Below are 12,500 nucleotides of genomic sequence, written 5' to 3' on the forward strand. Positions count from 1 at the left end.
AGTCGCATTAATGGTAAGAAGTATTTTATGTCACGATGGGGTGGGTTGCAGCTTGCTGCGGGGTCGTTCTCCCAGGAAGGCAGACGGACTACTCGGGACATGGCATTTAGGTAAAAATATGATTTAATTTTAACTAAAAAAATATACAAACAAAAATCGCTCACAGCGGAGGCACAACTTGGGCTAAGGAACAAAGCTAACGCATAAACAGACTAAGAACATAAATCAAACAAAACTTACTTGGCATGGCATGAAGCACGAAACTATGGCAAGGCATGAAACAAGTCAGCACAGGGCGACTGACTGGCAAAGACAAGCTTAAATACTGCCTCTGATTAGTGCTCGAAAAGCAGGTGAGCGGGCATTTGGTCCACCAGAGACAGGTGGACAAAATGAGTAACAAAGGAAACCAGACAAGGGAGTGGAAAAAAACAGGACCTTAAAGAGTCCAAAGGACAAACAGCACATGGCCAAACAAAAACATGATCAACATTATTGGTTAGCTTCAGAATAACGATGTTATTAAAAATAATAAGAGACTTATTATACTCTAAAAATGTTGGTCTTACTTAAAAATGCACACATTTAGTTGTATTCAGTGTTAAAAAATATGATATGGCTCTCACGGAAATACATTTTGAAATATTTGGCTTTCATGGACTCCTCTCTGAGCTGCAACCTTATCGTGGTAGAGGAGTTTGCGTGTCCCAATGATCCTAGGAGCTATGTTGTCCGGGGGCATAAAGCCCCCTGGTAGGGTCTCCCAAGGCAAACAGGTTCTAGGTGAGGGATCAGACAAAGAGCAGCTCGAAGACCTATATGAAGAAGAAACATCATGGACCCAGATTTCCCTCGCCCGGACGCGGGTCACCGGGGCCCCCCTCTGGAGCCAGGCCCGGAGGTGGGGCACGATGGCGAGCGCCTGGTGGCCGGGCCTGTTCCCATGGGGCCCGGCCGGGCACAGCCCGAAGAGGCAACGTGGGTCACCCCTCCAATGGGCTCACCACCCATAGCAGGGGCCATAGAGGTCGGGTGCATTGTGAGCTGGGCGACAGCCGAAGGCAGGGCACTTGGCGGTCCGATCCTCGGCTACAGAAGCTAGCTCTTGGGACGTGGAACGTCACGTCACTGGGGGGGAAAGAGCCTGAGCTAGTGCGCGAAGTCGAGAAATTCCGGCTGGATATAGTCGGACTCACTTCGACGCACAGCAAGGGCTCTGGAACCACTTCTCTCGAGAGGGATTGGACCCTCTTCCACTCTGGCGTTGCCGGCAGTGAGAGGCGACGGGCTGGGGTGGCAATTCTTGTTTCCCCCCGACTCAAAGCCTGTACGTTGGAGTTTAACCCGGTGGACGAAAGGGTAGCCTCCCTCCGCCTTCGGGTGGGGGGACGGGTCCTGACTGTTGTTTGTGCTTATGCACCAAACAGCGGTTCAGAGTACCCACCCTTTTTGGGAACGCTCGAGGGAGTACTGGAAAGTGCTCCCCCGGGTGATTCCCTTGTCCTACTGGGAGACTTCAACGCTCACGTTGGCAACGACAGTGAAACCTGGAGAGGCGTGATTGGGAAGAATGGCCGCCCGGATCTGAACCCGAGTGGTGTTTTGTTATTGGACTTTTGTGCTCGTCACAGTTTGTCCATAACGAACACCATGTTCAAACATAAGGGTGTCCATATGTGCACTTGGCACCAGGACACCCTAGGCCGCAGTTCCATGATCGACTTTGTAGTTGTGTCATCGGATTTGCGGCCTCATGTTATGGACACTCGGGTGAAGAGAGGGGCGGAGCTTTCTACCGATCACCACCTGGTGGTGAGTTGGCTGCGATGGTGGGGGAGGATGCCGGACAGACCTGGGAGGCCCAAACGCATTGTGAGGGTCTGCTGGGAACGTCTGGCAGAGTCTCCTGTCAGACAAAGTTTCAATTCCCACCTCCGGAAGAACTTTGAACATGTCACGAGGGAGGTGCTGGACATTGAGTCCGAGTGGACCATGTTCCGCACCTCTATTGTCGAGGCGGCAGATCGGAGCTGTGGCCGCAAGGTAGTTGGTGCCTGTCGGGGCGGCAATCCTAAAACCCCCTGGTGGACACCAGCGGTGAGGGATGCCGTCAAGCTGAAGAAGGAGTCCTATCGGATCCTTTTGACTCATAGGACTCCGGAGGCAGTGGACAGGTACCGACAGGCCAAGCGGTGTGCAGCTTCAGCGGTCGCGGAGGCAAAAACTCGGACATGGGAAGAGTTCGGGGAAGCTATGGAAAACGACTTCCGGACGGCTTCGAAGCGATTCTGGACCACCGTCCGCCGCCTCAGGAAGGGGAAGCAGTGCACTATCAACACCGTGTATGGTGCGGATGGTGTTCTGCTGACCTCGACTGCGGATGTTGTGGACAGGTGGAAGGAATACTTCGAAGACCTCCTCAATCCCACCAACACGTCTTCCTATGAGGAAGCAGTGCCTGGGGACTCTGTGGTGGACTCTCCTATTTCTGGGGCTGAGGTCGCTGAGGTAGTTAAAAAGCTCCTCGGTGGCAAGGCCCCAGGGGTGGACGAGATCCGCCCGGAGTTCCTTAAGGCTCTGGATGCTGTGGGGCTGTCTTGGTTGACAAGACTTTGCAGCATCGCGTGGACATCGGGGGCGGTACCTCTGGATTGGCAGACCGGGGTGGTGGTTCCTCTCTTCAAAAAGGGGGACCGGAGGGTGTGTTCCAACTATCGTGGGATCACACTCCTCAGCCTTCCCGGTAAGGTTTATTCAGGTGTACTGGAGAGGAGGCTACGTCGGATAGTCGAACCTCGGATTCAGGAGGAACAGTGTGGTTTTCGTCCTGGTCGTGGAACTGTGGACCAGCTCTATACTCTCGGCAGGGTTCTTGAGGGTGCATGGGAGTTTGCCCAACCAGTCTACATGTGCTTTGTGGACTTGGAGAAGGCATTCGACCGTGTCCCTCGGGAAGTCCTGTGGGGAGTGCTCAGAGAGTATGGGGTATCGGACTGTCTTATTGTGGCGGTCCGTTCCCTGTACGATCAGTGCCAGAGCTTGGTCCGCATTGCCGGCAGTAAGTCGAACACATTTCCAGTGAGGGTTGGACTCCGCCAAGGCTGTCCTTTGTCACCGATTCTGTTCATAACTTTTATGGACAGAATTTCTAGGCGCAGTCAAGGCGTTGAGGGGTTCCGGTTTGGTAACCGCAGGATTAGGTCTCTGCTTTTTGCAGATGATGTGGTCCTGATGGCTTCATCTGACCGGGGTCTTCAGCTCTCGCTGGATCGGTTTGCAGCCGAGTGTGAAGCGACCGGAATGAGAATCAGCACCTCCAAGTCCGAGTCCATGGTTCTCGCCCGGAAAAGGGTGGAGTGCCATCTCCGGGTTGGGGAGGAGACCCTGCCCCAAGTGGAGGAGTTCAAGTACCTAGGAGTCTTGTTCACGAGTGAGGGAAGAGTGGATCGTGAGATCGACAGGCGGATCGGTGCGGCGTCTTCAGTAATGCGGACGTTGTACCGGTCCGTTGTGGTGAAGAAGGAGCTGAGCCGGAAGGCAAAGCTCTCAATTTACCGGTCGATCTACGTTCCCATCCTCACCTATGGTCATGAGCTTTGGGTCATGACCGAAAGGATAAGATCACGGGTACAAGCGGCCGAAATGAGTTTCCTCCGCCGTGTGGCGGGGCTCTCCCTTAGAGATAGGGTGAGAAGCTCTGCCATCCGGGAGGAACTCAAAGTAAAGCCGCTGCTCCTTCACATCGAGAGGAGCCAGATGAGGTGGTTCGGGCATCTGGTCAGGATGCCACCCGAACGCCTCCCTAGGGAGGTGTTTAGGGCACGTCCAACCGGTAGGAGGCCACGGGGAAGACCCAGGACACGTTGGGAAGACTATGTCTCCCGGCTGGCCTGGGAACGCCTCGGGATCCCCCGGGAAGAGCTAGACGAAGTGGCTGGGGAGAGGGAAGTCTGGGTTTCCCTGCTTAGGCTGTTGCCCCCGCGACCCGACCTCGGATAAGCGGAAGAAGATGGATGGATGGATGGATGGATGGATGGGCTTTCATGGCTCTCTCAGCCAAAAAGGTTCCCGACCCCTGCCCTAGGGCAACAATGTTAATTTATGTTTGATGAAGCGTGATTATATGCATGTGTGTATGTATGTATGTATATGTACTTGTATATGTACAGTATGTGCATATGTATGTTTGTACAGTGAATGTGGGTGTGGATGTACAAACTTTGAGTGTGAAGGTATGTACTTTATTTGTGTATGTGTGTGGGAGCGTAGGTACCTATGTGTGTGTATGAATAACTGTGTGTATGTGAGTATATATGTGAATTTGTTTGTACAGCAGGTGTGGCGCCCAGGGAACAAGGGAGCACCGGGCCCACACAGCCAGGCCGGCAAGCGACAGGAACCCCTGCCCACCGTGCCGCCCGGAAAAGCCAGCAGCAGGCCGTAGACAAATGCTTTCCAGCAAAGGACAAGGCACTGGAGAAGCAGGGAACAGCCATCCCCCAAGCCAGTGAGAGACCACACCCCACATGGACAGAAAGACAGGACGCACCCCCGAGTGGCCCAGAGACTCCCCGCAACCGGACGGGAAGACTTCCCCCGCCCCACCAGCAACCGTGCCCCCACGAACCCAACATCCACTCCCCGGAGAGCACGATGGTGCCCGTCCCAGAACACCCCACCCAAATCGGCCGCCGCAGGACCGCCCATCAAGTGGCCACGGGAACCACCCACCCCACCCGCAGGGACCCCAACGATGGAGATAGAACAACCAGGAACCACCCTGTCAAATCCTCCCCCTTGGGGAGGGGAACAATTTAAAATTTAAATATTAGTAATAAAATACAATAAAAATACATAAATAAAAATGATAATAATAATAGTGATAAAAATACACTTACACAGTACTGAAACACTCTTACACACACTATTGAGTTTTTCTCTCCCACACACTCTACTGAAACACTCTCACACAGTACTGAAACACTCTCATACACACTACTGAAACAATCTCACATACACTACTGAAACACTCTCACACACACTACTGAAACAATCTCACATACACCACTGAAACACTCTCACACACACTACTGAAACAATCTCACATACACTACTGAAACACTCATTCACACTACTGAAACATTCTCCCACACATTACTGAAACACTCTCCCACACACACTACTGAAACACTCTCACACACACACACTACTGAAACACTCTCATACACATTACTGATTTTTTTTCTTTCACACACACTACTGAAACACTCACACACAGTACTGAAACACTCTCCCACACACTACTGAAACATTCTCACAAACTACTGAAACACTCACACACACTACTGAAACACTCATACCCACTACTGAAACACTCTCCCACACACACTACTGAAACACTCTCACACACCCCACTGAAACACTCTCATACACACTACTAAAGTTTATTTCTCTCACACTTCTGAAACACTCTCATACAGTCTCCTGAAATGTGTTTCTCTCACACACACACTGCTGAACACTCTCATACACACTGCTGAACTTTTTTCTCTCAGACACACTACTGAAAACCTCTCTCACATACAACTGAAATCCTTTCACAATTTAATTTTTTTCTCCCACACACTACTGAAACACCCTCATACACATCACTGAAACACGCACAACTGAAAAAAAATTGGTGTGTGTGTGTGTGTGTGTGTGTGTGTGTGTGGTTTTCAGTAGTGTATATGAGATAAAAAAAAATTCAGTTTCTGTGCGTGAAAGGATTTAAGTAACGTGCATAACAGTGTTTCAGTAATGTGGGTGAGAGAGAAAAACATTTAGTACTGTTTATGAGAGTATTTCAGTAGTGTGTGTGAGAAAAAAAATTCAGTAGTGTCTATGAAAATGTTTCAGTAATGTGTGTGAGAGTATTTCAGTAGTATATAACAGTGTTTCAGTAGTGTGTGTGAGAGTATTTCAGTAGTATATAACAGTGTTTCAGTAGTGTGTGTGAGAGTATTTCAGTACAGTGTATGAGAGAAAAGCATTTCAGTCGTTTATGTGACAGCATTTCAGTAGTGTATGTACGAGGTAATTCTGAATAACGGCGCTTCACACACACAAACACGAGATGAAGAGGTAACAACAATTCATAATGCATTCTGTATTTTGATTGAGAGCAGGAAGTTTAAGCTTGTTGAAAGTGGGAAGGGCCGGGCAGGTGAGCGCCTCCCTTTTTGGCCCCGCCCTAAAGCAGCTCCTGTCAGCACCTCCGTGATGGAGGCAATTCAATTAACTTGAAAGGCGGAAACACGCGTCGTCACAGCGCGAGCGGCACAGGAAGTCATTCGATAATGGCGGGCAGCGGGCCAAGCGAGCTGGCAGACGACGGCGTGCGCCGATTGGCTTCGGGTGTTTGGACGGAGGCGGTGGGGGACAGGCACCCTGACACGGCAGCCGCCTTCGTGCGTCAAACGGGGGCGTCGTGTTGGACGACAACACTTCACACCTCCTCAGCCTCTTGAGACGCATGGAAGGCGTCCCTTCGCCAGACGCGTGGCCGCCACTCAAAGACGCTACACCGCCATGAACAGTGAAGTCACTGTACACTCGGTACACACCGCAGACACTTCATCCACGCACGGCAGGTAATCTGTAACTTCACCTTCTTGCCATTACACCGCCCCCTGTTGGCTGGGAGTACTAAATCAGCTGCTCTAATAAGTGATCTACGTTCCCATCCTCACCTATGGTCATGAGCTTCGGGTTATGACCGAAAGGACAAAATCACGGGTACAAGTGGCCCAAATGAGCTTCCTCCTCCGGGTGGCGGAGGAAACTCATTTCACAAACACACACACACACACACACACACACACACACACACACACACACCAATTATTTTTCAGTTGTGCGTGTGAAAGGATTTCAGTAGTGTGTATGAGAGTGTTTCAGTGGTGTGTATGAGTGTGTTTCAGTAGTGTGTGGGGGGAAAAAAAACTCCATTTGTGTTTGTGAAAGGATTTTACTTGTGTGTGAGAGAGGTTTTCAGTAGTGTGTGTGAGAGAGAAAATATTCAGTAGTGTGTATGAGAGTGTTCAGTAGTGTGTGTGAGAGAAAAACATTTCAGGAGTGTGTTTGAGAGTGTTTCAGAAGTGTGTATGAGAGTGTTTCTGTCACGAAGGGGGGGGGGGGGGGCGGTAGAAGCTAGCTGCGTGGTCATCAGACGGACTAATCGGGACATGGCGTTTAGGTAAAAACATGAGATAATCTTCACCAAAAGAGGAACAAACAAAAAGGCGCACGAGGCGAAAAAAACAACTTAGACCTAACTATGGACAGGAAACAAAAATCGCTAACTATGACATGAAAAAATAAAAAGTTACTTGGCATGTCATGAAGCATGAAACTATGGCAAGGCATGAAACAAGTCAGCACAGAGCAAGAAAATAACACAATGACGCCAGAAGGACTGATTGGAAATGACAAGCTTAAATACTGATGTGGTGATTGAAAACAGGTGCGTGAGTTCAAATGAATCAGGTGCGTGAGTCGTGAGGACAGGTCAACTAATTGGTAGTCATGCTGACAAAACAGGTAGTGAAAAAACAGGAACTTTAAAGAGTCCAAAGGTCAACAGAACGTAGCCAAACAAGACATGATCAAAAGACATGACAGTTTCAGTATTGTGTGTGAGAGAGAGAAAAAACTTCAGTGGTGTGTATGAGTAATTGGATGGATTTCTTCACCTGCCGGACAATAACAATAATAATAATTAACAACCGGGCTCAATAGCACCTGATCCGATGAGCCCAGGAAATGATGATGATGAGCTGACAGTAAGGTAATGAAGACGACGAAGGCTCAAACACAGACAACACAGGTGCGCCTATAATTTCCATATTAGCTATCATCGTCTCGCTAAGTGTCCCCTCCCAGAGAATTGGCAGTTGTTATTACCACACACACACACACACACACACACACACACACACACCCACACACACACACACACACGGGTGCGCGATCAGTTCACATCCCGGTCAAGGTCGCGTGGAAGATAAAGTGTTTTATAGGCGTCGTCAAATCGCCATCAGACAGTAACGGAAGCCTCGAGCCTCCAAAGCAGCCATCAACCCTGAAACAACATTTCAACAGCAAATTAAAGTGAAATACACCGAGCGATCCTCTTAAATGTCCCCCCAAAGTCAAACTCCACACTTAAAGCTGTCACTTTGCGCGGCGGATTCGTCACCGCTTCCTTAAATCGCTGTTTAGCACTTTATGCCAGGGTTTCTTAACCATTGTCGGGCCCCCAGCGTCCCCTAGAGGGCGGACAAAAAATATTTGTTTCTCAGCTGTGGTGGACCGCAGTTGTAATACACTTTCAGGCCACTTGTGGCAGTAATGACAATATCGAACAAACAGAAGAAGACCGGAGCTAAACTCATAGGGAAGTTTCTTTAGCGCAAAAAATATGACTAAATTGGTGAAGCTGTATTTTCATCATATTGACAGTTTATTTAAGAAGCATAAACATTATTTATTATTAGGGACCGAATGTCCCTTTGGTACAAAGGACCCTGTTGTAAAGTAAAGCTGCTGCTCCTCCACATCGAGAGGAGCCAAGATGAGGTGGTCCGGGCATCTGGTCAGGATGCCACCCGAACGCCTCCCTAGGGAGGTGTTTAGGGCACGTCCAACCGGTAGGAGGCCACGGGGAAGACCCAGGACACGTTGGGAAGACTATGTCTCCCGGCTGGCCTGGGAACGCCTCGGGATCCCCCGGGAAGAGTTGGACGAAGTGGCTGGGGAGAGGGAAGTCTGGGCCTCCCTGCTTAGGCTGCTGCCCCCGCGACCCGACATCGGATAAGCGGAAGATGATGGATGGATGGATGGACCCTATTGTATTTCTAAGGTTTTATTATTATTATACCGCCGCCTCTTTGAGCTGTAATTTGACCGCCTTGACGTGCTTCAAAACTTACCAAATTTTACACACACATCAGGACTGGCGAAAATTGCCATCTGATAAAAAACCAAACCCCAAAACTCAAAATTGCGCTCTTACGCCCCCTAGGAAAAAACACATACAAAACTGCTTGTAACTTCCGTTAGGAATGTCACAGATAAAATGACATCCTTCAGCAAAAATCAACATGAAGTTGGGTAAAACCCCTTCAAAACAAAAGTTACCTAAAAAAATGTAATTTTTGCCTCTTTGAGTTGTAATTTGACCCCCTTAAAATGCTTCAAAACTCACCAAACTCGACACACACATCAGAACTGGCGAAAATTGCGATCTAATAAAAAAAACAAAAAACACCAAAACTCAAAATTGCGCTCTAGCGCCCCCTAGGAATAAAACACAGACGAAAACTGCTCCTAGGAAGAAAACACAGACAAAACTGCTTGTAACGTCCGGTAGGAATGTTGTAGAGACATGAAGCAAAAACCTCTATGTAGGTCTCACTGAGACCTATATTTCATTAATCAACATCCTTCAGCAAAAATCCACAGTAAGTTGCCAATTACCCCTTCAAAACAAAAGTTTTGTGAAAACCCGTCACCTTTTTTCAAACATTATCTCCTCTGAGCGCGTTTGTTGTGTCGGCTTCAAACTCGCACAGGAGAGAGAGTGAAGCCTTCTGATTAAAAGTTGCGAAAAGAGTTTAAATAACTGCTCCAGTTTTGATTTTACGAGCCTTCAAAGAACTTCTGCGCTGATGCTGCTGCTCCGCTGCCCTCTCAAGATGGCCATTTAAAAGTGTGAAGAACCAGCGTGACCACACAATGCAGAGAAGGTAGGTACTGTGCGGGTAAAAATATGTTGACTGGGTGAAAGAAGGAGGCACCAGTTTGACTCCAGGATACAGAGAAGGTAGGTAATGTGAAGGTAAAGATATGTTGTGTGGGTGATGGCAGGAAGCACCAGCATGTATGGGTGAAAGAAAGAAGCACCAGTGTGACCCCAGGATGCAGGGAAGGTAGGTAATGTGCAGGTAAAGATATGTTGAATGGGTAAAGGCTGGAAACACCAGCAAAAGTCGGTCCCGTCCATCGCTGCTTGCAGCTTTAATTTTAATTAGAATTCGTTTACTCATTTTAGCCCTCGGTAAATGTAAATAAACGTATTGTTCATACCTTCTTTTGCGGTGTATTTGATTTTTTTTTTATTTTTCTAATCAGAAATGATCATCTTTGTTATCGACTTATGTTTTCATTTCATTTGACAAGGTCCAGTTTGTCCTGTTTAACTGTCAGTAGGTTACACACAAAAAAATGTTGGGTTAAAAAATAACCCAATTTTAACCCAACTGCTGGTTCAGAAAAGGACACACCCCTTTTTTGAGTTATTCTAATTTTTTCTACCCAACTTTTGCATTGAATTATTTGACCAAAAAGTTGAGTTATGATCACTTAATGTTGGGTTATTCCCAACCAAACTAACTGGTTGACTCATTTAACCCAAAAGGTGAGTTATGAAAATTCAATGATGGTTGATTCATAACCCAACTATTGGGTTAAATTTATTTAACACAAAAGTTGAGTTATGATAACTAAATGTTGGGTTATTCCCAACCAAACTATTGGGTTGAATCATTTAACCCAAAAGTTGAGTTATGCTAACTCAATGTTGGTTGAATTATAACCCAACTATTGGGTTAAATTTATTTAACACAAAAGTTGAGTTACGATAACTTATTGGGTCAAATTTATTTAACCCAAAAGTTGAGTTATGCTAACTCAATGTTGGTTGATTCATAACCCAACTATTGGGTTAAATCTATTTAACACAAAAGTTGAGTTACGATAACTTATTGGGTCAAATTTATTTAACACAAAAGTTGAGTTATGAAAACTCAATGATGGTTGATTCATAACCCAACTATTGGGTTGAATTATTTAACCCAAAAGTTGAGTTATGAAAACTCAATGATGGTTGATTCATAACCCAACTAGTGGGTTTAATTTATTTAACACAAAAGTTAAGCTATGATAACTTAATGTTGGGTTCTTCCTAACCAACCTATTGGGTTGAATCATTTAACCCAAAAGTTGAGTTGCGCTAACTCAATGATGGTTGATTCATAACCCAACTATTGGGTTTAATTTATTTAACACAAAAGTTGAGTTACGATGACTTAATGTTGGGTTATTCCCAACCCAACTATTGGGTTAAATTTATTTAACACAAAAGTTGAGTTATGCTAACTCAATGTTGGTTGATTCATAACCCAACTATTGGGTTAAATTTATTTAACTCAAAAGTTGAGTTACGATAACTTAATGTTGGGTTATTCCCAACCAACTTATTGGGTTGAATCATTTAACCCAAAAGTTGAGTTATGAAAACTCAATGATGGTTGATTCATAACCCAACTATTGGGTTAAATTTATTTAACACAAAAGTTGAGTTACGATAACTTAATGTTGGGTTATTCCCAACCCAACTATTGGGTTAAATTTATTTAACACAAAAGTTGAGTTATGCTAACTCAATGTTGGTTGATTCATAACCCAACTATTGGGTTAAATTTATTTAACTCAAAAGTTGAGTTTCGATAACTTAATGTTGGGTTATTCCCAACCAACTTATTGGGTTGAATCATTTAACCCAAAAGTTGAGTTATGAAAACTCAATGATGGTTGATTCATAACCCAACTAGTGGGTTTAATTTATTTAACACAAAAGTTGAGTTATGATAACTTAATGTTGGGTTATTCCCAACCAACCTATTGGGTTGAATCATTTAACCCAAAAGTTGAGTTATGCCAACTCAATGTTGGTTGATTCATAACCCAACTATTGGGTTAAATTTATTTAACCCAAAAGTTGAGTTATGCTAACTCAATGTTGGTTAATTCATAACCCAACTATTGCTTTGAATTTATTTAACACAAAAGTTGAGTTACGATAACTTAATGTTGGGTTATTCCCAACCAAACTATTGGGTTGAATTATTTAACCCAAAAGTTGAGTTATGCTAACTCAATGTTGGTTAATTCATAACCCAACTATTGGGTTAAATTTATTTAACACAAAAGTTGAGTTATGATAACTTAATGTTGGGTTATTCCCAACCAAACTATTGGGTTGAATTATTTAACCCAAAAGTTGAGTTATGCTAACTCAATGTTGGTTGATTCATAACCCAACTATTGGGTTGAATTTATTTAACACAAAAGTTGAGTTACGATAACTTAATGTTGGGTTATTCCCAACCAAACTATTGGGTTGAATTATTTAACCCAAAAGTTGAGTTATGAAAACTCAATGATGGTTGATTCATAACCCAACTATTGGGTTAAATTTATTTAACACAAAAGTTGAGTTACGATAACTTAATGTTGGGTTATTCCCAACCAAACTATTGGGTTGAATTATTTTAACCCAAAAATATTCCTTTTTTATTGGTTAAATTTATTTAACACAAAAGTTGTGTTACGATAACTTAATGTTGGGTTATTCCCAACCAAACTATTGGGTTGAATTATTTTAACCCGAAAATATT

The 12,500-nt window shown here is 45.5% G+C and overlaps 1 protein-coding gene across 1 annotated transcript in view; it reads right to left on the reverse strand.

Moving 5' to 3' along the window:
* The window catches only part of LOC133569202 (sodium channel protein type 4 subunit alpha-like), a 347,269-nt gene that overhangs the window by 250,637 nt on the left and 84,132 nt on the right, over window positions 1-12,500 (reverse strand). The gene's annotated exons all lie outside the window — the stretch shown is intronic.

Source organism: Nerophis ophidion, linkage group LG15, assembly GCF_033978795.1.
Source record: "Nerophis ophidion isolate RoL-2023_Sa linkage group LG15, RoL_Noph_v1.0, whole genome shotgun sequence".
Lineage (NCBI taxonomy): Eukaryota > Metazoa > Chordata > Actinopteri > Syngnathiformes > Syngnathidae > Nerophis > Nerophis ophidion.